General features: G+C 33.7%; 1 protein-coding gene across 3 annotated transcripts in view; it reads right to left on the bottom strand.

The window, feature by feature from the left end:
• LOC111047779 (protein ECT2) overlaps positions 1–27,481 on the bottom strand; it is a 263,745-nt gene that overhangs the window by 220,039 nt on the left and 16,225 nt on the right. The window contains exon 1 of one of the 3 annotated variants that reach the window (XM_039441645.1): positions 26,536–26,633. The exons of the other annotated variants lie outside the window; for them this stretch is intronic. The gene's annotated coding sequence lies outside the window, so the exon portion shown is untranslated. Of the gene's footprint in view, positions 1–26,535; positions 26,634–27,481 lie in introns of those variants that run through there. 3 annotated transcript variants of the gene reach the window in all.

The following is a 27,481-nucleotide window of genomic DNA, read 5'->3' as shown; positions in this document are numbered from 1 at the left end:
AAACATACAATACTAATCAATACATTCAATGTGTGGACAGTTGAATCCATTGATAACCAGCTATATAATTAATGATCATACAAATAACATGTTTTTCTGATATTCACTAAAGACAATTAGTGCCTATCTACAAAGTGTAAATGGATAATGTTGGTTGTGCAGATGCGATCTGAAATAGGAGTACCCATCCATTTGATTCTGAATCTGGATTAATTATGGTTCAGAATTGAGATTTATAAAAAATAGTTACTCAAAACTCAATCAATTGAGTTGATTTGAACGTAAATTGAGTAGATTTCAAGACCCAATTCAATATTTATATTATCGCTCATTCCAAGTCATTAGATTAGATTGGATTGAATTGGATTTAGAAGCAAAGAGGTACTGAAAATACGAGGGTCATTTTTTTCAACATTTGATCATATAGGGGAGAGCGGGGCAAGTTGAGACAAATTTCTCTTACTGATTTCTAAAATTTCAATCTTCTATTATTTTAAATCGGTAAAATCATTATATAATGGATTCATATTTTATGCATTCATATAAAATATCTTCTTGATTGAATTATTTCTTTCTCCAAGAATGACATTTTTATATTATCATACAAGTGTATCAATGTTCCCCACATGGGGGCAAGTTGATATTAGCTGGAGGCAAGTTGATACAAATGTATAATAGATGATAAAAATTATATTAAGAAGGCAAGAAATGATTGAAAACAAAATTTATTAAGATAAAGTAGTCTTACAAAAGTAAAATATGTTATTCAATGTAATAATAAAAAACAATAGTTTGTGATAATTGATAAAAAAGTTTATACAAATATATCGAAATATTGTTTGATTGAAACTTAATCAGAATCGTACCAGGCATCAGGTACAGAGATTGAATCTTCATTAGCTAAAGCAAGCTCTCAAGCCAATGCTTTTATATTTTGTGGTGTGAGCCAATAAAAGATCTTCGAACAATGAATAATGTAGTCTTCTAGCTGTGACTCCAGTTGCTCTGTGAAAATCTGTCCTGGCTTTGCATACCCCATTGTGATATTTTGTCCATTAGATTCATCATTTTTCTTCGCAAATCTATTTAATCTATTTGGAATGCAATAGAAGCTTCCCGCAAAGACATTTCCTTAAACTTGATGGCTTCATATGCTTTTTCGAAGTCCTCATTTGGAGTTTTCTCTCGATCTGTCATTCTCTTGTAGTTTCTCCCTATCATAAGACACAGATAAGCGGTAGGCGGGTGAGTTTTATAGAGCTGAACAGCTAGTCATTCCCACCTCCCGAAGAATGTTTCAAGTTTACACAGAAAACGTTAAACCTTTAAAACCTTTGAACGTTAAACCTATGAGTGATAATTTTGAGTGTGAAATGAATTCCGGAATCGTTGTGATCAATGAACTCGACCTCACAGTGCTGGTGCAACCGAACGGCTTCTTCAGCAAATAAAATGGAATAATTTCCATCAACGCCATACAAGCTTGACTTGACCACTAGTAACCTATACCTTCACCCCAAAATCACGACATGAACGACATGACTTAGGGCAGAGCTTCCAAACTAACAAGGAGCTCCAAATAACGTCTTCGCCTACTTAAACTCATCTGGAGGCAGCATTTTATGAAGATTCAGGTAGGCTTGTAGGTAGGTTTATGGGGAGGTATTCCAGAAAGCAGTGGAAAGGGATCTCTCCTGAATTTTCTTAGGGACAGACGACATTCTTGGATTGGATACATAATAAGACATGACGCATTCACCTCAAAGTAGTCTGGAAGGTACAGTTGATTGACAAAGGGGTCGGGAGGGCCCGACCACAGTATCTGAGATGAATGACGAAGGATCTGGGTGCTATGAGCTATATACAATGGAACAGTGTAGCACAATGGACCGATTTGGATGAAAGGCAAAGTAAATTTTAGTGGGAAAAATATTATTTCCTTTGTAACCAATCGTTGGTTGAAAAAAATTACCCTCGTACTTATCATATTAAGTTTGGAATCCGATCCAGGTAATACAAATCATCGTTATTTGAAACATAAAACCTACGTGCATCAAAACCTCGTAGCATCGATTATAGGAATCGCCATAGATAGATAGATCGCCATAATACACTCTTAGTTATATTTTTCGAAAAGCAATATTCATATTTACTGTTGAAAAAAATGTTATCGATTATATTGACATTAGTAATATAGGTAAGGCTTCTATATATAAATATAACATGCCTGCAAAAGTCTGAGATGAGAGATGCAGAGAGATGTTCAACGTTACACAATAGAAATTGAACTCTTTAGTTCAGACACAGCATATTGTTCTGGTCTACAACAATGATAGATAATTTAAAATTGAACAAATGCATCAAATTTTCTCTTGAGTCAAAAGAACCAGAGAGAATAAAACTTTGGTAGCCAACAATTCATTATGAAATCCATCATCCTTCTAAAATAGAGAACATATTTTAGTAGTTCCAATTACTGAAGATTATAAGTGGATTTATCAATCAAGTTGTATATACCACAGTAAATCAATCTAAAGAGAAATTCTCTAAATCCAAACAGAAATTCAGAATTGATGAACTCAACTCTCAAGGACTGAATAGCACTGTTTACATTCTATATAACGTATACTGGTCAGAGAATAGAGAAACAGGCCCAAAAAGTGTTTCTGCATAATTCGATCAAATACATTTTATTTAATATCCAAAAGTGAAAAGTCTTCACATCTCTCACATCTCATTCCCAGACTGATAACACATAACATTATTGACTTTCAATTATTTTAAAAGATAGGAATGAGAGATCAGAGTGAACTCAGGGTTTTGTACATTGAGTTGGATTGGTTTAATGATCATATATGTGGTCGATGACTATTAAATGACCATCAGTACTATATTATATTGAAAACTTATGTATGTGGGCTCATGAGTTTGACGGCACAACATAGGCAGCACTTCAAACAATAGAACATACGTCATTATTTCTTGAGATTGACGGCAGAAAGGGGAGTGGATATCAAAGCGAACACACATTTTCGATTTGCTTTTCAAACACTGATTTGCATCTTTCAATTATTGTACTTATCATTATGGTGACAAATGCATTCATACAATAGTAATTATTGGAGAAAATAAAACTTCTCAGTTGGTTCACTTGAAACAGCTGAGGCATGTTTTCAAGGTTAATCACTTTAGAAGGTAAATACGAGTGTCATAACTTCGACAAAAGCTATTCTAATTAGCACTTTATTATAAAATTTGAAACTCTTCCATCTGCTTCCAAGCGAGATAAGCAGCTGACAATACGTTAAAATCGTGACCATCACATCGAAGTTCAATGAATATGATAAGCAATAGATATTTAAAAGGTACACAATAATTATTTAATTGTTTAAAATCGCTGTTTCATATTAGGTGTTCACAGAATCTATTCAAACTTTAACCTACCCATCTATGAATAAAGAAAACTATTTTTATAGACTTCTTAGCTGGGTTACTGGATTTTTAGTGGTTCTAGTGAATTGTAGACCTTCTATTAAGGTCTATAAAATTTGCTCCTCGTAACAAATGATAGAGATCATTTTTTGATAGGAGGCATTGTCGTGACTAAGCTCTCTTCATCAGTGGGGGCCTACAGAAGTCTGAATGCTGAAGTAGTAGCTAATCGGTGAATGGTTGGGAAGCTTTTTCAGAGAATAGTGCTAGCAACCCTGTACTCTCCCCAGTAGAGGCCAGCTGGGATTGGTACAACCGTACAAGAATGATGTAGATCATTTTTGAAAGCACTCACATGGAAGTGATGTGTTACGTGGTATAACGGTGAAGTATGAGGGGTTGGTACCGTAACCAGAAGTGTAGGTCGCTGGAACTTGAATACGCCCACATGAGGGCGTGGCTCACACTACTGGACATGTATGTGCTGCCTCCCCTCACCATACTACTAAAAACCACCCTATCATAGTTCAACTACCCCAGTTGCTATTCCCTGCTCGGAAACCTTGGAACCCTAGTACTGCTCACAAGCATCACAGGCCTAGTGATCTCATAAACGAACAACAACCCTATGGCTATAATGGCAATTTTCTCCATCCCAGCATGAGGACATGAAGTAGTTAATTACCAGTCCAGAAAATGTTATGGTCTTTTGTTTTAAAATCTTTATGAGATGAACGTGAGCATTCTATAGGTGTACGGATGAAAGTTTTTCACTTGAGTGAATAGAGTTGTAGGGCTACATCACTTGATTCTAATTTTTTATGGACTGTATTCACTTGAACTAAGACTATTTCAATTCCAATCTATTCTACTTCTGACAAATCCAAATTCCTTGCATGAGGATTCTTATCTAAGCTTATAGGGATTCCTTCTCTTCATACCAATTCCAATCACTAATAAAGTTTTAAATAAGCCAAACATTTAGTGAAGAATAACTGGACTTCTCTATTTGCGTTCACATGAATTATGAGAAAATCACTACAGTGCAGTCAATAAGTCAATCTGAAAATACGTCGGTATTTCAATGTTTTAAGACGAAAAATTTCAAAAGCTATTTTTTGAAATCCGTAATATTAGTTGGCATGTACTTTCACTATTCGTGGTAAAGTAAGATAGCTTTATTTATAGTATAGAATCCACAGCTCCAAAGATTCACCCAAGAATAGCATTTTGATATAGGTTCTAGATATAGAATTTTCTCTGTAATTTGATTGAATTTTTTGAAGGTAATCTACTTCTTCCTGAACAGTAAACAGTATCATATTGTCAATTGGTCTGATTGTCCAGTACAAAGGAATGCAATGCATTAACTCAATTACTGTTTGTTACTATTATCTAATTCGCATCTTCATTTATATTTCGTCTTAAAGTTTTCAATTTGTTTCATTCAATAGTAATTGAGTTGAAGTTTTCATTGAGATTGAGTTGCATGCTAATAATTTTAAACCCTCCATGTAATAAATTGTGTTATCTTCGTCAATCATTTATTCCAACATATTTATTCATTTTCTCATAGACAATACATACAATTCAGGTAGAAATAGGGTATATTCATTAAGAACAGTATCGGGACGGCTTCATTGAAGCCTTAACAGATCGGTGAAGGTGTGTCGATATTCGATAGACGACCATTTAGGAGGTTTGATTCCACCGCCTGTGGGCATTCTTTAAAATAAGAGGACAGTTTTCGTGTAAAGTATTTTTTTCATTGTGTCATCGCGCCAAAATGTAGTCTATTATCATTGAGGAAGGCCATGCTGTGGAATATTATGGGGATGATTTCTTAAGTACAGGGGTGGCTTCAGAACGATGGCTTCAAGATAGGAGGTCAATATATTAAAATATTTTTGATGGGGTTTCTAGGTAAGCTCCTCCACCTTCCTCTCCACTTGTTTTTAATGACGTCTTATCATATACATTACATTAATGTTATAATTGTTTAACCATTATTAGTATAAAGATACGTACATACTTATATGTCACTTTCAGTCCAGTCGCGAGGTTGTGGAAAAAGGCTGTTTGTGGAATTAACTTCTAACATGCTAAATTCTCCTTGCAATGATTCTAAAATATTAGACAGTTTGAATAAAAAAAGTTGGCCTTCTAGCCCTACAGCTTTTTACAGGGTCCTCAAAAACTTCGGATTTCCTGTTCCTTTTCCATTTTCCTGTGATTTTCGCCAAATCGAACAGGAAAAATCACTCGCTCCGTTTTTTTTTCAGATAATAAGAAATTTTGAGGAATTATTTTTGTTTTTAAACAAAGATATTTTCCAATTCTCACTATTTAAATCCATGATTGAAAATCCCTCTGAGCGTAACTCTGTGCTCTACAACCTGAGATCAAGTAGACCGTATCTCAAATAAATTTCCAGGTACACCAGATAACACATTGTCTTGCATTTGACCAGTTGGTTTTCATGATTTCACCTTTCGGTGGTAGTAAATGGTCATGAAACATGGAAAAACTCAAATTATGCAGATTAATTTGACAATCAAGATTATAGGGCATAAAAAAATGATTTATGAAGAATAATTTTAAGGACTTGAAAAGAGCTATAGCTTTTATTCATAACATTTTTCTTAGAACGTAAGTGTAAACTTTTATCACTCATTCACTCATAATTAACACAACTAAAAAATCTATAGAATCAAATACGTTAAAATTTGGCATGATTGTTCAGTAGATGGAGAGTGTATGTTCAAACGCTTTTTTTCACGAGTTTTCCCCCCCTCACCCCTCCACCAAGCATCCCATCCTACCTACCCCCCACCTCAGCCTGCTCCTGCCGCACCACTCCTGCCCCCTCCCCCGCTCCTTAGAAGAACCTCTCTCACTCTCTCTCTCTCTCTCTCTCTCTCTCACTTTCTCTAGGTGGAAGAAGAAGGAGAGGAGGAAGAAGAAGAAGAAGAAGAAGAGAGGAGGAAGAAGAAGAGGAAGAAGAAGAAGAGGAAGAAGAAGATGATAACAATGATGCTCACTCTCTCTCACTCTCACTCTCTCTCACTTTCTCTAGTTATGCTCCATTTAATCTATAGATAGTCACGGTCTATTTCAATTAGTGTATTACTGACAGATTTAAGTGAAATGACCTTGGAAGTAGAAGATGGAGAATGAGAAATTCAATGACTCTAGTGCTGACAGATTAAAGTGAATCTATTTTGGATGTAGAAGAATGGAGAATGAAAAATCCAATGACTCTCCTGCTGACAGATTAAAGTGAATCGAGTTTGGAAGGAGAAAAAGGAGAGAAAGGTTACTATCAACAAGTGAAACGAAAATCTCATCTTACTGACAGATTTAACTGAAACATCTTACTTCCAACTGTGAGATTTTTACTGTGGAGAAGAAGAATGATAAATCCAAGACTCTCCTACTGACAGATTTAACTGAAACATCTTACTTCTAACTGTGTGATTTTCAACCAAAGTGAATCGAGTTTGGAAGTAGAAGAAGGAGAGGAATAGAGAATGAGAAATTCAATGGCTCTACTGCTGACAGATTGAAGTGAATCGAGTTTCTCAGATTTAACCGACTCATCTTTGTCTAACTCACAGATTTAAGTGAAACAATAATCACATTCAAAAAATTTATCATGCTATCATAGAGAAGTATAAGATCAGAGAAGAAGTAGTCGCTTTCAAAAAGAGGAAGAAGTAGAGGAAAGGAGAAGTGTGTCTAACTGTCAGATTTAAGTAAAACTATATAATAAGAAGCTTCCAAAGAGAGGAAGAAGTATGAGAACAGAGAAGAAGAGGAAGAAGTAGTTGCTCTCAAAAAGAGGGAGAAGTAGAGGAACAGAGAAGAAGAAGAAGAATAGGAAGAAGTAGAAATAAGAAGTGTGTCTAACTGACAGATTTAAGTGAAACGATGTGATGATAATCACATTCCATCATGTACAATAGCTTCCAAAGAGAAGAATGAGAGGAAGAAGAAGAAGAAGTTATGAATGCAGTCTGCTACGCACTAAGAAATTCTACAAGTCAAGCTTGACAATGCTAATTGCTTCTCTAGATCACACACACACTATTTGCATGGTGAAATGAAACTTCCAGTGACAGGTTTTTTCTTAAGGAGATAACAGAACTGAGGCATGTATCTAACTGACAGATTTAACTGAATCGTTATTCCTCTCTATGGACTTGTCATTACAGCAATGGTAAGTGGAAATCTAAAAACAACTCAAGTAATACTGACAGTGAAGAGTGATTCTAAAATTTCAGTCAGCAAGCCTCGAGACATTCTTATCAAGTACACTACTCTCTCAAGTCTCCTTCTCACAACACCATTTGTATGGAGAAATGAAACTTCCAGTGACAGGTTTTTCTTAAGGAAATAACAGAACTGAGGCATGTATCTAACTGACAGATTTAACTGAATCGTTATTCCTCTCTATGGACTTGTCATTGCAGCAATGGTAAGTGGAAATCTCAAAACAACCCATGTAATACTGACAGAAAAGAATGATTCTGAAATCTCACTCTATGCAAACAGCCAAGCTTGGAAACCTCGAGTCATTCTTATCAAGTACACTACTCTCTCAAGTCTCCTTCTCACTTCATCTAATGGTAGAGATTCAATTCATCTTGTTTTATTCAATTTGATCTTACTATATGTACATTATTTTTGGTAAAGTTTTTAGAGGATCAGTCATGAGAAAAAACCATGAAGCTTCACACCTACTAATTTATACAATTTTCTGCATCACCAAGATTGAGAAAATGGAGCATCAGAGTTGAAGCAAAATTAGATGCAGTAAAGTTGCACTGATGTAAAGATGCAGTATATTAGTTGCAGCTAAATAAAGAAAGCAGCATACTACTTGATTGTAGAATGTAAACATACCCATATTTGCAGATAGCAATATAGTTGAAATTTTAATGATAGTACTTGAGCAAAGTGCACAATTGATAAAAGTGAATGTGCATAATTACATTAAAGTGAAACAAAAAATCAGCAGTTCTGTTGATACACATGTTTACTGAGATGCAGTAACAAGAAAGATTTTCATCTCAAGAGATGTTCAATCAAATAGGAGAAATGTAACTGTAAAAGTTCAAATAAAATCCGTATATAGACAGATTGTTGAATGTAGAGAAAATACAAATGATTGAAAATCACAGAGCAAGAAGCACAACAAGATCATTCATAATATTCTAGAGGGACATCAAGAAATAGTATAAGATCTCCATTCATGGAGAGTGAGCATGAGGAGAAAAGAATAATATTATAATTTTTTATTTTGATATGACAGTGAATGACTACTTATTTAGAGATAAGGCAGAACGAAGGAAGAGGAACTTTTTCTATCAAAGGAAAAATGAAAGCTATTGATTATAGTTATATTTGAGTAATTATGCAAGTAGGTATTTAGATAAGTGTAAGAGACATGTAAAGACAACCTTGATGTATCCAAAAGATAGTACTTCCAAGTCAAATGAATTGAAAGTCGAATCATGATTCAGATTAAGTTGGTGAAAGCACAAGTGGCTATATATATTATATTGTTGAGAGAAGCAAAGTGATTATTTGATTCCTCTATCAGGCGAGATGCATATCTAGCTACAACTAGATGAGTAGAGTTTTTTTGAAAGCCACAGAGACATTCGGGGAACAGCAACTAGCAGAATTTGAAAAAGAAATACAAATTTGAGAGAGAGAAACTTGAGTGTATTTCGATCATAGTGACTTGTGATCACAATCCCTTACACTGTCGAAGGAGATTTGTCTATCAAGAGGAATAATTTGTGTCAAATGCTATAAGGAACATAGATTCTCTATCAATTGAGTTTCTGTCACAAGCAAGGAAAACCTTTTATGGAATACTGTAATAACACCACAATGCTGGAAAATTAAGATTACAATATGATGTAAGTAAGATACTCTTTGCTTCAAGCAATAGAATATTTTTGGTACGAATTTTTTGTTGTTAGCATCCTTTGTTGAACAATAAATATGTCTAGGGATTTGGTTAGTTATGAGGAGGAGACTTCTATGTCTAGTTAGATGTACATTTTCAACATGAATTAGATTACAGTAAATGATCACTCTCCAGATTAGTATGAATAGCTTTTTCATCTCACTACTCTTAACCCACACACTCAAAGTTAGAGTGAAAAGTCGAGAGTGAAAAAACACTATAATTTCATTGGCTTTAGATGTTGTACAATATTCTCACTCACAGTGTTGGATTATTTCTTCATTTTGGAGGAGAAGGAAAGTGTGATATTTCATAGTTTGGAAACCACACACACTAACGGCTTCTGAAGGCACACTAAGAACGGATTAGAAAACATTTCAAGATACTCCCAAAATCAGATTATTTCTAACATTTTCAAGAGCTAATTGGCATAAAATGATCAAATCTGGTGCATAGGCTCAACTGAGGTGAAAAAATGATGTATTGGAAAACCCTTCCAAAAAAATCTGGTGTGGTACACTCACACAACTTTCCTTGCTCATTGAACTGTAAGCCTCATTCTTAAATGAAAATGATTTCGTGGAATAACTTGTTGACGATTGGCGGCAACATATTTGAAACTAGGATCAGACCACTGTATATGTAATTGTTTTCAGAGTACTTTTTTCTTTGTGTAAATTGTGAAATTCGATGATTTTTTCAAAAGTCGTCAAAACAGCTGTTCTACAGATGAAATATCTCGACTATGTGTTCTTTTTATAAACTGCTCTACCTACCTACCTCATGCACGAGAAGGAGGTTACAAAGTACATTTCTCAAGGATGGGGTGGACCCCCCATTAGTTTCCCAGGAAAAAACTCATTCCAGTTTATAGAGCTGATAGATAACTATACAGGGTATGAATTTGAAAAAAATCGGTCAAGTCATTTTTGAGAAAATCGTGGTTTTTACTAGGGATGGGTATCGAAAGACAAAACATCGATGTTTTGAACATCGATGTTTTTTTCATCCTAACATCGATAAGTGAAAAACATCAAACAGTAAACATCGATGTTTTTGAACATCAATGTTTTTAAACATCGTTTATCGCCCTACGTTTTTATGGATGATACTATTAGTCCAGTCAATATAGACATAAAAAAGGGGGTGTGCTTGCAATTTATATTGTAGTTCTGATTTTTTAATATATTATTTGGGTACATAAGAGAAGTCCAGAACCAATTTCTTCATGCAAGATTTCCTTGTGCTGGATACAAGATAGCCCAAAAACCTCGTATTTTCGGCTCATTTTCCAGTTTTCAGCTATTTCTGCCAAATCCCACCCAGATTATATATAATTCTGAAAAAAATGAGATCACTCGGAACTCTCTATCTCCAATGAGTACTTTGTAATAATTTTTCAAAAATGAGTAAAATTTGAAGAAAAAATCAATTTTGATGGATTTTAGTTTTTAATCAACAATATCTTCCGATTGTTACAATTTAGATGTATATTTCAAAATCCCTCTAGGCGTATTTTTGTGCTATACAATCTGAGATCAGGTAGAGCGCTCTATGTCATATAGATTTCCAGGTACACCTGACAACAATGCTCCTTGTATTGTGGAAAACACCTAATTTTCAGCTTCAACCATCATCACCATCTACTTTTTCCTCACATTGATATTTCGCACAATCACATAAGTTCATGGGTAAGAATCACCCGTTAGATGCACTCAATTTCAGTATTTCCTAGTAGAGGCACGCTTAAGGACACCTCAAGGATCAAAATTTCAAACACTTATAATTTACTTTTGACACAATGCTCAGATTTCATCGTACTACACTTCATTCTTCTCGGCTCGCCAAGGCGGTTCAAAATCATGCATCAACAGTCAAATTCGGTCAAAAAATAGAAAATTTATTGTTGAGTGTAGGTACTTATTCATATTCAATACACAAGAAATGGCCAATTTCTATATTCAAAGCTATGTATCTCGGTAACCCCTTATTATATAAATTATTACATGATCTTGAAATGTACAATAGAATTTTCTATTTCATCTGCTGTAAACAATTCATGAAAAAATATGTTCGTAAAGTGAGATTTGATTGTTGAAAAAAATCCGGAAATTGTAGATATTTTTCTCATATTAACGGTTTTGGCAGTTCTATGATAGCTAAAAGTGATTCAAGATGGATTTTAGGCAACTGAGCTCGTACAGGATGAATTTATCTACAATTTGTAATCAATCGTAAGTTTCTATGATGTATCAGACTCGTTTTAGAAACTCTTGATCAACAGTAAAATTACGAAAAAATGTGAAAACTGAAATCGCCATTTTTAAAATCTTAACTTCCAAATTGTTTTGGAATCGAAAGTATTATTATTTTATTGGAGTGGGTAGAGGGGGTCAATTTCCACATTCTCACTAGATTTGGAAATTTTATCAGAAGTATTTCACAAGACATGCAACTTTGAATAAAGAAATTGGTCATTTTCTGTGTATTGGAATATGAGCTTAAGTACACTCAACAATACATTTTCCATTTTTCGACCGAATTTGACTTATTATGCATGATTTTGAACCGCCGTGACGAACCGAGAAGGATGAAGTGTAGTACGATGAAATCTGAGCATTGTGTCAAAAGTTATGTGTTTGAAATTTTGATCCTTGAGGTATCCTTAAGCGCGCCTCTCCACTAGGAAATACTGAAATGAAGTGTATCTTACGGGTGATTCTCATAGAACATAATCTCAAGAACTTATGTCGTTGTGCGAAATATCAATGTGAGGACAATGTAGTTGGTGATGATGCTTGAAGCTGAAAATTAGGTGTTTTTCACAATACAAGGAGCATTGTTGTCAGGTGTACCTGGAATATGAGATAGATCGCTATACCTGATCTCAGATTGTAGAGCACAAAAAGAGCTTCTAAAGTGACTACAATTTTATCTGGAGCTATTGTTCCAATATTTCAACAGTTACTAACTGGAATCACAGCAATTTTGGACTTGTGGTATTAACAGTCTTTCGAATAATTGAAGTCAGGTTGTGACTAGATAGATAAATCAACTCTAGTTCACAAGATTTGTCATCTTCATGGTTTAGTCTGAAACCTCTCGGGATATCCTTGAGGATTCGGTCTTGAAATTTCACCCTAAGCAATCATTGATACTCATATCGTATTCATTCAATACCTGATAGATTTTTTAGGAAATGAAAATGGATTAAGTTTTTTTATATGGATCTCTGCACTCCTTACAATACGAGGACCTCTTTTCCAGAGCTAGATTAATTAGTGTTAAACACATGTTGAGGAAATAATTGTAGTAAGAAGAAACTCTTTCTTCCTAAGAAACGAAGAATCCGACCTCTTATTCAATTCTAAATAACTAACTATCTAACTTTGACACGGGCCACAGAAGTAATGTACATCTTCAAGAGTATCCAACAGTCTCACATAAAAATACAGAGAGCCTGATTGAAAAATAAAAATAGCAATCTGCAGGAAATCAAAACTTATGCGAGATCTTTGACAAGAGTGATCTATATTCACAAAAAACACTAAACAGAATACTACACTAAATATGATAGAGATAATGATTGCAATTCTGTTACTATTGCTTATTGCTCTCAAGATAATCCTCTTCAAACAAAAAAATAAAAAAAACTTGTATCAAATTAAATAATTAGAATTGTTTTTACTTTTTAGTTGGGAAAAACATCGGATGACCGATGTCTAAGTAAAACCATCGAGAAGTGAAAAACATCGATGTTTGATGTTGAAACATCGATGTTTTTAAACATCGAAGTATCGATACCCATCCCTAGTTTTTACTTTCCTTGCCCTACTACCATAGGTAAGGAAAGTATTGCCTTCCAAAAAAAATTAAGGTACCCCAATTTCAAGTTTTCTATTCTATACATTTCAAGGTCCCCTGAGTCCAAAAAAATGATATTTGGGTGTGTGTGTGTGTGTGTGTGTGTGTGTGTGTGTGTGTGTGTGTGTGTGTGTGTGTGTGTGTGTGTGTATGTCTGTAAACACGATAACTCTATTCCTAATTAACCGAATGACTTGAAATTTTAAACTTAACAAACTTGACAATAAGAAATTCAATAAAATAAAATTCAAGATGGCGGAAAAAATGGCGGATAATTACTGAAAAACCATGTTTTTCACGATTTTCTCAAAAACGGCTCTAACGATTTTCTTCAAATTTATACCATTGATAGCTATTTATAAGCCCTATCAACTGACATGAGTCTCATTTCTGGGAAAATTGCATGAGCTCCGTAATATTTTTGAGAAAAATGGCGGATAATTACTAAAAAACCATGTTTTTCACGGTTTTCTCGAAAACGGCTCTGAAGATTTTCTTTAAATTCATAGCATGGATAGCTATTTATAAGCCCTATCAACTGACATGAGTCTCATTCCTGGGAAAATTGCAGGAGCTCCGTAATATTCTTGAGAAAAATAGCGGATAATTTCTAAAAAACCATGTATTTCACGGTTTTCTCAAAAACGGCTCTAACGATTTTCTTCAAATTTAAAGCATGGATAGCTATTTATAAGCCCTATGAACTGACATGAGTCTCAGTTCTGGGAAAATTGTAGGAGCTCTGTAATATTCTTGAGAAAAATGGCGGATAGTTACTGAAAAACCATTTTTTTCACGATTTTCTCAAAAATGACTTGACCGATTTATTTCAAATTCATACCCTCTATACTTATTTATCAGCTCCATCAACTGGTATGAGACTTTTTTCTGGGAAACTAATGGAGTCCACTCCATCCTTGAGAAATGGACTTTGTAAACTCCCTCTCGTGCATGAGGTAGGTAGGTAGAGCAGTTTATAAAAACAACACATAGTCGAGATATTTCATCTGTAGAACAGCTGTTTTGACGACTTTTGAAAAAATCATCGAATTTCACAATTTACACAAAGGAAAAAGTAGTCTGAAAACAATTATATATACACATATACAGTAGTCTGATCGTAGTCTCAAATATGTTGCCTCCAATCGTCATTATGTTATTCCCCTAAATTATTCTCGTTCAAGAATGAGGCTTAGGCCTACAGTTCAATGAGCAAGGAAAGTTGTGTGAGTGTACCACACCAGATTTTTTAGTAATTATCTGCCATTTTTCTCAAGAATATTACGGAGCTCCTGCAATTTTCCCAGAAATGAGACTCATGTCAGTTGATAGGGCTTATGAATAGCTATCCATGGTATAAATTTGGAGAAAATCGTTGGAGACGTTTCCGAGAAAACCGTGAAAAACATGGGTTTTTAGTCATTATCCGCCATTTTTCTCAAGAATATTACGGAGCTCATGCAATTTTCCCAGAAATGAGACTCATGTCAGTTGATAGGGCTTAAAAAAAGCTATCCATGTTATGAATTTGAAGAATATCGTGAGAGCCGTTTTCGAGAAAAACGTGAAAAACGTGGTTTTTTAGTCATTATCCGCCATCTTGAATTGAATTTCATTGATTTTCTTAATGTCGGATCCTCATGGTATAAGGTATAACCTTAAGTTTGAAATTTCAAGTCAATCTGTTGATTAGGAATGGAGTTATCGTGTTCACAGACATACACACATACACACACACACACACACACCACACACACACACACACACACACACACACACACACACCACACCACACACACACACACACACACACACACACACCACACACACACACACACACACACACACACACACACACACACACCACACACCACACACACACACCACACACCACACACACACACAACACACACACACACACACACACACCACACACACCACACACACACACACCACACACACACCACACACACACACACCACACACACACACACACACACACACACACAACACACACACACACACACATACACACACACAGACCAATGCCCAAAAATCATGTTTTTGGACTTAGGGGGCCTTGAAACGTATAGAAAACTTGAAATTAGGGGACCTTAATTTTTTTGGAAAGCAATACTTTCCTTACCTATGGTAATAGGGCAAGGAAAGTAATAAGGGTTTTATTGACATTCGAAATAACGAAAATCGGCGGTTTTTGAGCACCTTTCCTGCGTTTTGTAGGCTTTTTCAATAACTAATTGACAGAAAATGTTGAAATTTTTGTACAGAGATACTAGTAGAATCGGTGTTTTCTCAGATTTATCAAAAGCAAATTAACAGAAAATGTTCAAATTTGGTATAATATTCAGCAAGGTTCTAGAAATTTTGTATTTGAAGGACTTCAAAATTTCGTCATGGATACTTCCTAGATCGGCGTTTTTCCAGCTTTTTTCTCGTACACAGCGTTTTTGAGAGCTAATGAATAGGAAACGTTAATATCTGTTTGAGCAGAGGTTCTACATAGGTTAAGCTAGAGTCTAGATAGATTCTGTTGTGGGACTTTCAAGATTCTGCGAAACAGTCTTCAGGGATGACTGAACTTGAAACTTTAAACTCCATACAGAAGTTCTTTTTGGGGGATAGCGGTGCAACTTTTGAGGTTCCTTTTCTACATTTAATGTCTTTTAATGCATTCTTTTAGATTTCTCAAGACGGTTGGAATTTGAAAGGATAAATTGAATTCTCCTTCACAGGGTAGAATAAGTTCTTTACATTATTTGTTTTAAAGAACTAGACTGAAATACAATAATTTTCATATCTCAATCACTTTACATGGGAAATAATATTCATATTCAAAAATATATATAATCATAAGCTTAATAGTTATAATCAATTTTTCTGAGAACTAATTGATGAAAATTGTTCATATCCAGTACAGAGGCTCAGATAAGTTTGAAAAGAAAACTTCAAAATTTCGCAAGCGATACAACCAAAATCGGTGTTTTCCACGTGGTCTCAGTCAATTAGTGATTGAATCGAGCCTAATAATCTGTGTTTGACTATTTGACGGGAGGAAGCAAGCTCATAAAGAATGCAGCGAGCAAAGCGGGGGTAGCCACATTCAACCAAAGTGTAAAAATGTAGAGAATTTTTATCGAATTCCTCTACGAAATAAACAACTTTTTAACTCCAGCAACTATTTATTTTTCCACAACTCCTAATCATGAGTACATTTTCAAAAGTCTTCAAGTGAACTGTTTATTTAATTGTATATGGTATTACTGATTTTATACACATATAACATATAACTATAATCAATGCAAATCTTTATTCAATCACATTTCCTACAGTTACGACCATTCTGACAATTGGCTTGCTCCTCAAGCCAGAAAATGGATACAATAAAAACTGGAAACAAAACAAAACAATCATATTAAACGGCTCTAGGGGATTATAACTTACTTAATTCTAGACCTAGATTGTATGGCGACGAGTCTTAAGAATTCAAAATATTTCCAAAACAAATGCTTTGGATTCAATTGTATGCATTTCCCTCTTTTCCTTTTCGCTGTTCCAATAAGTAAATACTTCACTATAAACCTATAATACATCACTAGTGATTGCAACCTCTTGTTGCGTTTGTCTTCTTAGTCCTTAATATTCTTCGTCTATCTTTTTTTGTTGGAGTAGGTATTTTTCTTATATTTTTCTTATTGCGAAACTTGTCACTATCGATGGCAGAATAGAAGAATAGTTGGATAAACTATCTGTGTCATCTATATAATAAGAGAGAGTGGGGTTGTGTTTGTTCGTGTGTTCGTTTTTTCGCATCAAAACATGTCAACTTGTGGATTGCATACCGGAAGAAATGGGAATGATTTAGATCTCTTAATTTTGGACATAGATTCTAAAAATATCATTCTCATGCACCTGAAAGCCCAAATTTCAACTTTCCTTCTAGATTTTTATGAATTAATGTTATAATTTCATCAATGGTACATACGATTTCATAAAAAAATCACCAGATCATATGGTCGGAATTAAAAAAGGAACATCTGTTTCTATTATTGCTTTCCACCTGATACCACTTAACCTCAATAATATTGTTTTGATAATTGATAAATATTTTCAATAATAATGATAATATTTTTTTTATGAATATAATAATAGCATTGTTTTGATAATTAATAAATATTTTCATTTTCACAAACTCTGTTTAATAATATAGAGAATTTGAAACAGCTGCATCAAAGAAATTATCTCAAAAACATCTGATTAGAAAAAAAAACTTTCCCCCAGTTGCACGTACATCGGTTAACGTTTAATGGCGATAAAATGCTATACTTTAATTGAGATTAGCGCTAACCGATGCATTTTGGTTGCACAGAAAAGAAATTTCAAGCAATAACGCCGATTAAACTAATCGACTTAAAAAAAATTTAACAGGCCATTCACGGGGAATTAAATGCAACTAACGCCGATTAGGTAGTCTACCTACTGATAGCTGTCTTCCAAAATTAGTTTTTGGTAAAAAAAACTACAGAGTTCAAAGTATGAGCTAAATATATGATTGAATTTGATCCGTTGATGAAATAGAAAAGAGCATTCAGCTGATATTAGCATTCAAAATTAGATCCTGATTTTTGAGGTTAGTTTTTGATCTGGTTCGTTTGCAGATAGCACGACACTGGCGATAGACAGAACATTTTTATGGCGCATGCGTAATGAATAGTCACCCCTTCAATAACATAACCTCACTTTTTTGCCATTTCTTTAGAATAATAATTTTAATAACATCACTGTTGTATAAATTAGAATGTTGCCGGATTATGGAACCGTTAAAATCTTGGTTAGTTAACCGGAAAACTTAATCGGAATTAAAAACTAACCGATCTTTGTGGACCAGAAATGAATCCGTAAAACTAACGCTGATTTGTTAATCGGCGTTAATGTCCATATTTAACAGACGTATGTGCAACTGGCCCATAGTTTTGAAACTTCGTTTTCCTGATGCAATGTTTAGGCCTACACGTGGCATGCTTTATTAATTTTTCAGCTAGAACAGCTTTTTGAGACAAAGTGCTAAATAAACGTCTACAGTTTCAATGCTGTATCGGCAATATGAAAACGCATGCAGTTTATAAAGGTGCTGAATAAAGATGTTGATATTTACATAAAGAAATTATTCTCTTTCATTTTTATTTAATTAAAATTTTTTAATTATTCGAGTCCTGATAGAATGACTGACTCACTGTACAGTCAGGCGAAATTTTTAATATTGGAATGAGGGGTATTTTGGCAAGCTGAGAAAAAAAATAAGGTCATATGCACCTTTTCGCTATATCTTCAAATGAAAAATGAGTTTTGTGGGTTGTCAAAACTCCCTCTGAAAGGGAAACTATTCAACTTATTCTATCTTTTAGTAAAATAACAATGATCATCCATCCATCTATTATTATCTTCTATAGTATAATAAAGGGAAGAACTGGATTATACACGTATACAGGTGTAAAGTATAGGAAAGTTATGTTTGATGAATCATCACGTCTGAACTACTGGACTGATTAACTTGAAATGCTGCTCATAAATTCTTGATCAACCGAGGATTCTTATAGGCCTATTTTCAGTTATTCTAGATTTCATTACGTCAAGTTTCAAAATAGACTCTTGCGAAGCACGGGTTGGGTACCTGCTAGTCTTTTAATAAAGTGATATTTTATATCTCTTCTCTCTTTCTACCCTTCTCTTTTATATCTATCCTCTCTTTATCAAGATAACCTCTCTCTTTCAAATGTTTTCTTTATTTCTCTATATATGTTTTCTCTTTTCTTTCACATTCTTCTTGAAATATCTGTTTCAACTTCTCTCCACAATAATATTCTGTTTTAACATCCTCTAATTGTTTTGTACAGAATCTGATTGAGACTTCGTAGCTTCTGCAAAAGAAATATTGATTGTTGTGAAACGTTTTTACTAGAAGATTATTTGGTACAAGAATATGTAATTCTTCCACGAGAGTCACAATGTTCTCAATTTTTTTCCTCTAGAAACTATTCAATTGCATATAATTGAAAATCAACTTAACTATGGACTATCTAAATCTATATCTATATCTAAATCTGATTAACGATGGACTATCATAAAGAATGAATGTGGCAGTAAACGACGGTTTGAGGGTACTGATAGTGATTAAAGTTCAAACCAGTTTAACAGATTTTTTATTGACAAGATTGATGAAATTGTAAAGTGTAGCTAAAAAGGTGTGTAAACAGAGCTCAGCAGAATATCTAAACAGTTGTAACTCCAGACCTTCTTGTAAATTCAGTTTCAGACTAGTCAGTAAGATTGAGGTCGAGAATGTCATAAGAAACATGAAATCCAGCAAATGTGCTGATATCTATGGTATGAACACGTAAATTTTCAAATTAGGAATAGATTATCTAAGTGAAGTGTTAACCCACATTATAAATAGTTGTATATTAAACTCTGTGTTTCCTGATGCATTGAAGTTTGTAAAGGTAGTTCCAATATTCAAGAAAGGTAGCAAATCTGATTGCAATAGTTTCAGACCTATCTCTTTGGTTCCAATTATATCTAAATTTTTTGAAAAGTTGTTAAATATTCAGATGGTTCAGTATTTTGAGGTGAATAATCTGTTCAGTGACAGTCAGTATGGCTATAGGTTGGGAATGGGAACTGTGAAAGCAACGATCTCCCCATATGATCAGCTATTGGAATCATTGGAAAATAAAAATCAGACTGATTGAGCTTCAATGAAAAATTGAAAAATTGATTCGACCTGTCGAGAGCTTTCGACACAGTTTGTCATGAAGTTCTTCTGAAAAAAATAGAATTTTATGGTTTTGAAGAATCTTCTAGCAAGCTTATTCAGTCTTATCTGAGAGATAGGTTTCAGAAAGTGGTTTTTAATGGTGTTGAGTCTAATTACTTGCCGGTTCGTTATGGGGTACCTCAAGGTTCAATATTGGGCCCAACTTTGTTCATTATATATTATGTGAATGACATGCCTAGTGTAATTGGACCCTCAGCCAAAGGATATTTGTTTGCTGATGACCTGGCAGTTTGTGTAAGTACAAAATGTACCTTGGCAATCAATAGAATCAGGTCCATAGAGAATATTACACTGATGATTGAGGATTGGTGTAACGCAAATTTACTGTGTTTAAACTTAGATAAAATTAAGAGTCTTAATGTGTCTTATGGCAACAATGATGATTTGAATGGACTGAGCATGGTTAATTTTCTTGGTTTTAATGTTGACTCTAGGCTGAATTGGAAAGACCATATTGATAAAGTGGCGGGTAAGCTGTGTAAGGGATTGTGTATGTTGAGAAAATTGAGAACAGGAGGAAGTCTATCAGTGTTGCGAATAGTATATTTTTCTCATATACACAGTTATTTATCTTATGGAACAATATTGTGGGCTTCCCAAGAATATAGTATTAGATTATTTAGACTGCAGAAAAAAGCTGTGAGAATAATATGTGGTCTTCCTTCAAGAGGACACTGTAGGGATAGCTTCAAATTGATTGAAATTATGACACTTCCTGCTGTGTTTGTTTATCAATGTCTCAATCATGTTAAGGTAAATTATAACTCCTATGTTCAGCAGGGTATGTGTCACAACTATAATACTAGAGGTAGGAATAAACTAGTCTTGAGGTTTTGCCACTATGCAAATACTCAGAAAACTTTCTATTACGTTTCTCTGAAACTTTTCAATGCCTTGCCTGAGAATATAAAAAAAATTACCATTAAAAATATTCACGAATAGAGTTAAACGATTTCTGTTGACGAATCCAATTTATGAAATAGAAGAGTTCTATGACGTAGTTGACAATATGCTTGATTAGCAACTAGGTACTCTCATGGATGAACTAGTCATATGATTATGTCTTATGAATGTGTTTTACTTATATTATTATGAAAATAAGTATATTTTTATGTGTATAATTTATTGTAATGACTTCCTGCTTGTAATAATTATGATTCAATCTATCATTGACATTTGTAATGCAATTGATGTTCTCAATTAGCTGCTGCAATAAAGTATTTTGACTTTTGACTTTGACTTAATTTATTACTTACATTAAAAAATGATATCATGAATCATTTTCCTCGATTTGTCATTCAATCTTCATTTTCAATTTTCTTTCTGATTGCGGAAAAATCTGTCTCCTTTGAATTCATATCGCGGATAGATATTTTCTTTCTTCATCTGATCCAATCGCGGACAGGGCCCAAAATTTGTAGTGGATACTATTTTAAATTTCTCCACGAAATCAAAAATGTTTTGTACTTCGGCAATTATTTTTTTTCATATTCTGATAATGAGCTCATCTCGAAACGTCTTAAACTGAAGTGATTATTTATTTGTTCATTTTATTGTTCTTGTGAACATGTGTATGTAATCAAGGTGAATGTTCATATATTCACATATCTCTGTTTATGAACTTATTAATTGTTGAATAGCTCTGAGCTTACCAAATATTGACAATGGTGTAACAACCAAAACCAATACCTCTTCATTTTAATGAATACTTGATTTTGATAACTTCAAGTTTTCATGCAATATATAGAATGTCTGATAAGTCACTCCCTATTTTTATACAGCTATAATTTCTTTATTTATGAACCAATTTTGTTAGAACTACATTTGCTAGAATGAGCACTCCTTGTGTTGTAACACCAATTTTAATTTGTTTCAGTTTAAAAATGGCCCCTCTCTTGACTGTGGAAGAACGAGCCGAAATAGCAGCTAGTTATGAGGTCTGAGGATCTGTGGTGCGAGTACAAAGGTGGTGGAGGAGGGCTGAACGAGAGATCCATGCAACACTGGATGCAGAAACATTGAGATCTTTCTTAAGAATCGTTGTAACAGAGTAACGTGAAAGACCACTTTCACGAGATCCTTACGCAGTGATTTCTTAGGGCTCCTCATGAACATTTCAGGAGCTCTGTCAACATTCTCTGCTGTCCTTGACGTTGATGATATTCCTGATCGTCTTGTATCTGCGACACTCCATGTTTCTAGTAATGGAATGGAATTCCATGTAATTGGAATGTAAATTTTTAACAGTTTTTCATCCAGTGTTGCATGGATCCCTCATTCAGCCCTCCATCATCTTTGTACTCGCACCACAGATCCTCAGACCTCATAACGGGCTGCTATTTCGGCTCGTTCTTCCACAGTCAAGAGAGGGGCCATTTTTAAACTGAAACAAATGAAAATTGGTGTTAAACACAAGGAGTGCTCATTCTAGCAAATGTATAGTTCTAACAAAATTGGTTCATAAATGAATAAATTATAGCTGTATAAAATTAGGGAGTGACTTTTCAAACATTCTGTAGATATACCCCACGATTTATCATCTTGGCTCCATGGACTTCAATATGGTGGACCTTAATACAAATCCATTAAACGTGGACTTCCGCATTAAGAAAATTTCTTTGCTTCACCGTGGATTTCCTACGAACAACTACTTCTATTCTATTACTTATATCTATTAAGTTTATTTGTGTAGTAAAATATGTTAATGTTATTCGTCCAACATTGCATTTGTATAGATGTTATCTTCCTTGCTACTATTTTGTACCTATTCTGATATTTTGAAGATCAATAGAAAATCTGAATCTCAAGAAAACAATTCTTATTAAGACATTTTGCTTGAATACGTCAGAGATAAAACAGCACATTCAGTCGAACTGTGAAACATCCAGACTTTTCAACTCACTGTCAATATCGCAATTCATATTTTTGAAATATATACAACCGTACAAAGAAGGATGTGGAGCTGTCCACACGGTTGTAGAGTTCATTAAATATGCGTCAATTTAGGGATTGTTTATGATGTAAACATCCTTTTGTGACAACCAATTGAATTCAATTGTTCATATTCAATGTTCCAGTTAATTCAAATATACTCTCCAATATCTGTCATGGTCAATATTAATAGGTCTCTTCTTTTCAAAATATACTGCCGGTCTTATTTAAGCTATCTCATGTTATAAAGTAAAAGAATCGAACTTCAGCACATGGTGAATTGTTTGTAAGAAAATCCGCGCATGAAATTTTTACTAATGAATCACAATATGCCAACCTAAATTGCTTGGTAAGAAGTGTCACTTTACACTCACCTGCTCCATATAAATAACAGTAACAGTAACAGTTAAATTACTGGACAGATAACAAATAGTTTGTAAGAAAATCGGTTGAATTTTGATTGTCAGGGAAGTCCACGCCTGATTGGTTCGTATTGAAGTGCATCGTATTGAAGTCCACGCCTCCCTGGAAAAAGCCTGGATAACAGCCTCCCCAGCCAAAGAATAACTGATTGCACTCATACCTCTAATTCAAGCAATTGAATAATATTCTGTGAGGATGACATGAATACTTGCGCTACTTGAACTTTCTAGCAATAGTTAAGTTAATTCTTCACTAGTTTGATGTGTTTTTCTGCTTGCTTGAGTGTCTTGGGAGTGCTTGATAGGTGTAATAAGATGAAATATTCTAACATATGATACCAAATGAGACCCTAAACAATAATCGTAAACATGAAAATTGAAACTTATCACAAGGAAATAATGGGTGGAGAAGGATTAGAATGATATTTCCATTGAAACATTCATCGCCGAATTGATCTCGATATTATTTTAACGGAATGATAATATTAAATATATTATTGAATATAAATAAAAATGAAAATCTAAGTACTCTTTATTTAAATTGTTTACTCACAACATGTCATTATCAAGGTGGTCATGACCACCTTCCTATTTAACAAAATAAAGTTGAATTCAATATGGCGGATCCAAGATGGCGGACCAGATTTTTAAAGTCATAGTAGAGTAGTATTTTCAATTTGAGTAGGATTTCCAATCACACACACCGTCAAATTACCTTTGTCTATGAGATATTAAACCGTTCTCGGACTTTTCACCCACTCTGCAGGCCTATATTTTAACATACATATTCAATTTTTCTCTTTTCGTTAGGGCTACTCTTGAATAAAAATAAAAATAGAAATCTAGATTTATTCACTTAGATTTGTATTTTTATTTCTATTGAAGAGTAGCCCTAACGAAAAAAGACAATTATTGAATATGTATGCTAATAATATATATTCTCAACATTAAAGTTCAAATGATGTTTCAATTGTGCATTTTTACATTGGATTAAAACGACGACTGTAATATTCAGACTTTTGTGTGTCAATTATTGAATTTATGCAGAGAAATAGAAAAAAATTATACGTTATCTTGAACAGCCTATTAATAATGAGCTCTTCATAATTAATATTTCGATCCCAGTTCCATTTGATTAACTCGGTGCTTGGTACGATACTTTTATGGAAAAAATACAGGCCAATAGAAGGCTAATTTGGATCAAAATGTATGAATTTGATGAATGTGCTCTTCAATAGGTTTGTATTTTTAATTTTATAATAGATTTTACTGCAATAATTCCGTTTGCAGAAGACATGATCTCAGTATTTTTGGTTTATGGAACTATGGTGAAGATTTGTTAAATTAAGAGAGGGAATTAAGAGTTTATGAACTATTTTTGTTTTGTTGAGTGAATAAAAACATTCTGTTGTAGTTCTGACACTATGTTACTTGTAAATATTTGAAAAACACTTACCTCTCTTGGAGTATTGAGAAATGCATCTCCCTCCTGAAGAGTAACTTCATCAGTGTCAGGCTGATGAAGCTCCTCTTCAGGTGTGAAATGCATTTCTCAATACTCCAAGAAAAGTAAGTGTTTTTCAAATATTTACAAGTAACACAGTGTCAGAACTACAACAGAGTTATTATATAGTGTTTCGTCATGGAAAGCAACATCAATAAAGCATTTATTACAGCACTCTCGATAGTAGGGCTAAATTATTGAAGAACAAGCAGAAATTGAAGACATCATCCATGTTTGAGTAGATTTAAAATAGCACATTAAAAATATATTTTTTGGGAATTTCCAATAATCCTGGCACGAATTCTTCCAATTAGATACTTCTCAACATACTTGAGGTACTTTTATTCCCAAATTTACCATTTTCATCTCATACTGAAGAAACGGGATTCAACTGGGATCATCACATTGATGAGATTTGAATTACCCAGCTTGTATTTTTTTTAAATCATGGAACAGAAAAATCAAGTTTTTTCAAACCTATTTTTGAAACAAAGAAAGCTTTGAATATAATGTCCAATGTTTATGTTTTGAACTGGAGACAACATATTCTAATAAACTGACATGGAGAACCACTTAAGTAAGGCTATAGAAAGGCTAAATTAACATTCAAAACCCACATAATTACTATCAGTACACAATTATTACTTTTAGTTTTTAAAAGTAGCCTATCATGAAAACTTGGAAATGCAACAAATTATCCATGTAATATATCAGCCTCGTTGATTGAAGAGTTATCCCATAGCATGAAATAGGACTAGTTTCAAATTAAGTGGAGTTGGATAAAACGTTTGATTAGATTTAGCTGTTCATCGTTTTGAACATGTAATCTCAGGTATTCTTAACAATTATCAAATATTGACTTCAAAACTGTGTTATAAGAGCTGATTTTCAATGTTTATTCACTATAATTTCCCACTAAAGATTGCAACAATCTAGTTAACTAATAGATGTGCCCAGAAGTAACCGAAAAAACGACGAAAAAGCTCCAAGTCATTTTTGAAAAGTTTCAATGATCTAGGAAGTTGGAATTCAGTCATCACATCATCGATATTCTTTGTCTTTTGCCCAATCAAGGTCATCCATTCCTGAACAAAGGACGCAGAAGAACTGCAGAGCTTCATTTTGTGTGTTTAAGAAATAGATTTTATGATTGTTAGAAACACAAGTTGATCTAATAAAGTTCGGGAAATTTTGCAGGCATAATCTATCATATCATAAGAAATGAATAAGTGTTTCCAGGGAAGAATGATGTGGGGCGTTACTCATTTGGCGACCTTGGCAGTTTCCTAATTCGAACTATTAGGACTATGTTAATGTAATCCTAAAAGTTGAGTTTTCAAGTCCATCAAGTGAAGTTTTTTCCATTTTCATTACTTTTTTAGCTTAAAAAAAATAAATTTAGGGGTGATAATTTAAACAAAACACACAAAGGAAAATTCAAGATGGCTATGACCTTGTACTAATCCAACTCACTTTTAACTGGAGATTTAATTATTGGAATTAGTGAAATGAGATTTTAAATTATATGGAATGTAATCAATAAACTCACGTTATGAATTGAGATGATAAAGATTTTCCAGAGGAAAATCCGTTTTTCTCTTGTCAGATGATTTATCCTAGCTGCGTTGCATTGTTGCATACTACTGATGTTGAATACGATACTGCATCGATGCAAGGCTGAGGGACAGTCGCCATTTTGAATTTCACTACGTCATATCCTCTCGTGAGAGCGCTCTCTCTTCAATTGAATTCAAGTTGAATAAAAAAGAATATTATTGTCGTGAATATTATATTAATTATTTTAAGGTAAACGTTACATTCTTCTAATAGTTTTTATAATAATCTACTAAATTTTATCAATAAGGAATGTAGTAGAATTTATACTAAGCTTACTCAATTAGGGGTTATAAAGACGCAGTGACTAATCATAAAGTCTATCTTTTTTTAATCATAATATTACCAATGAATAGGTTTTTATCTAAGTCGATTTGACCTAATTTTAACTATGAATTCAATTTTTGTTACCCAATCAATAATCCATTGAAATTTAAGTATGAGAGTAGGATCGTAAGTAAGGATTGAGTTTGAATGAATATAATCTGAACAGAGCGTTCAATAATAAGTAATTATCACTCAAACAATGTTCATTTGAGTGTTGCTTTTTGTGAATCTCCATTTTTTGAAGACATTTACAATTTGATTCTTCAACTTATTCAGCAATTACACTTCTTACAAATGCATACAAATTACAACAGCGTATTAATCTTGATACAATTATAAACCATACAATTTCCATAGACTATTTCAAAAACAATCCATCTTTGATTGGATACTAACTAAAAACTGAAAAAGTAATTTGTAATTCAATTGGAGAGTAACAACCAGCCACCGTTATTTCTTTCATACGTTTCACTCAAAGTAATAGTCAACTTTACAAATATTCATAAATAGCAATCGTCATTGATTGAATTCAACAAACTGATACCTCACTTCTT

Source organism: Nilaparvata lugens, chromosome X, assembly GCF_014356525.2.
Source record: "Nilaparvata lugens isolate BPH chromosome X, ASM1435652v1, whole genome shotgun sequence".
NCBI lineage: Eukaryota > Metazoa > Arthropoda > Insecta > Hemiptera > Delphacidae > Nilaparvata > Nilaparvata lugens.
The sequence above is the reverse complement of the archived record's forward strand: the minus strand, read 5'-3'. Positions and strand labels throughout refer to the sequence as shown.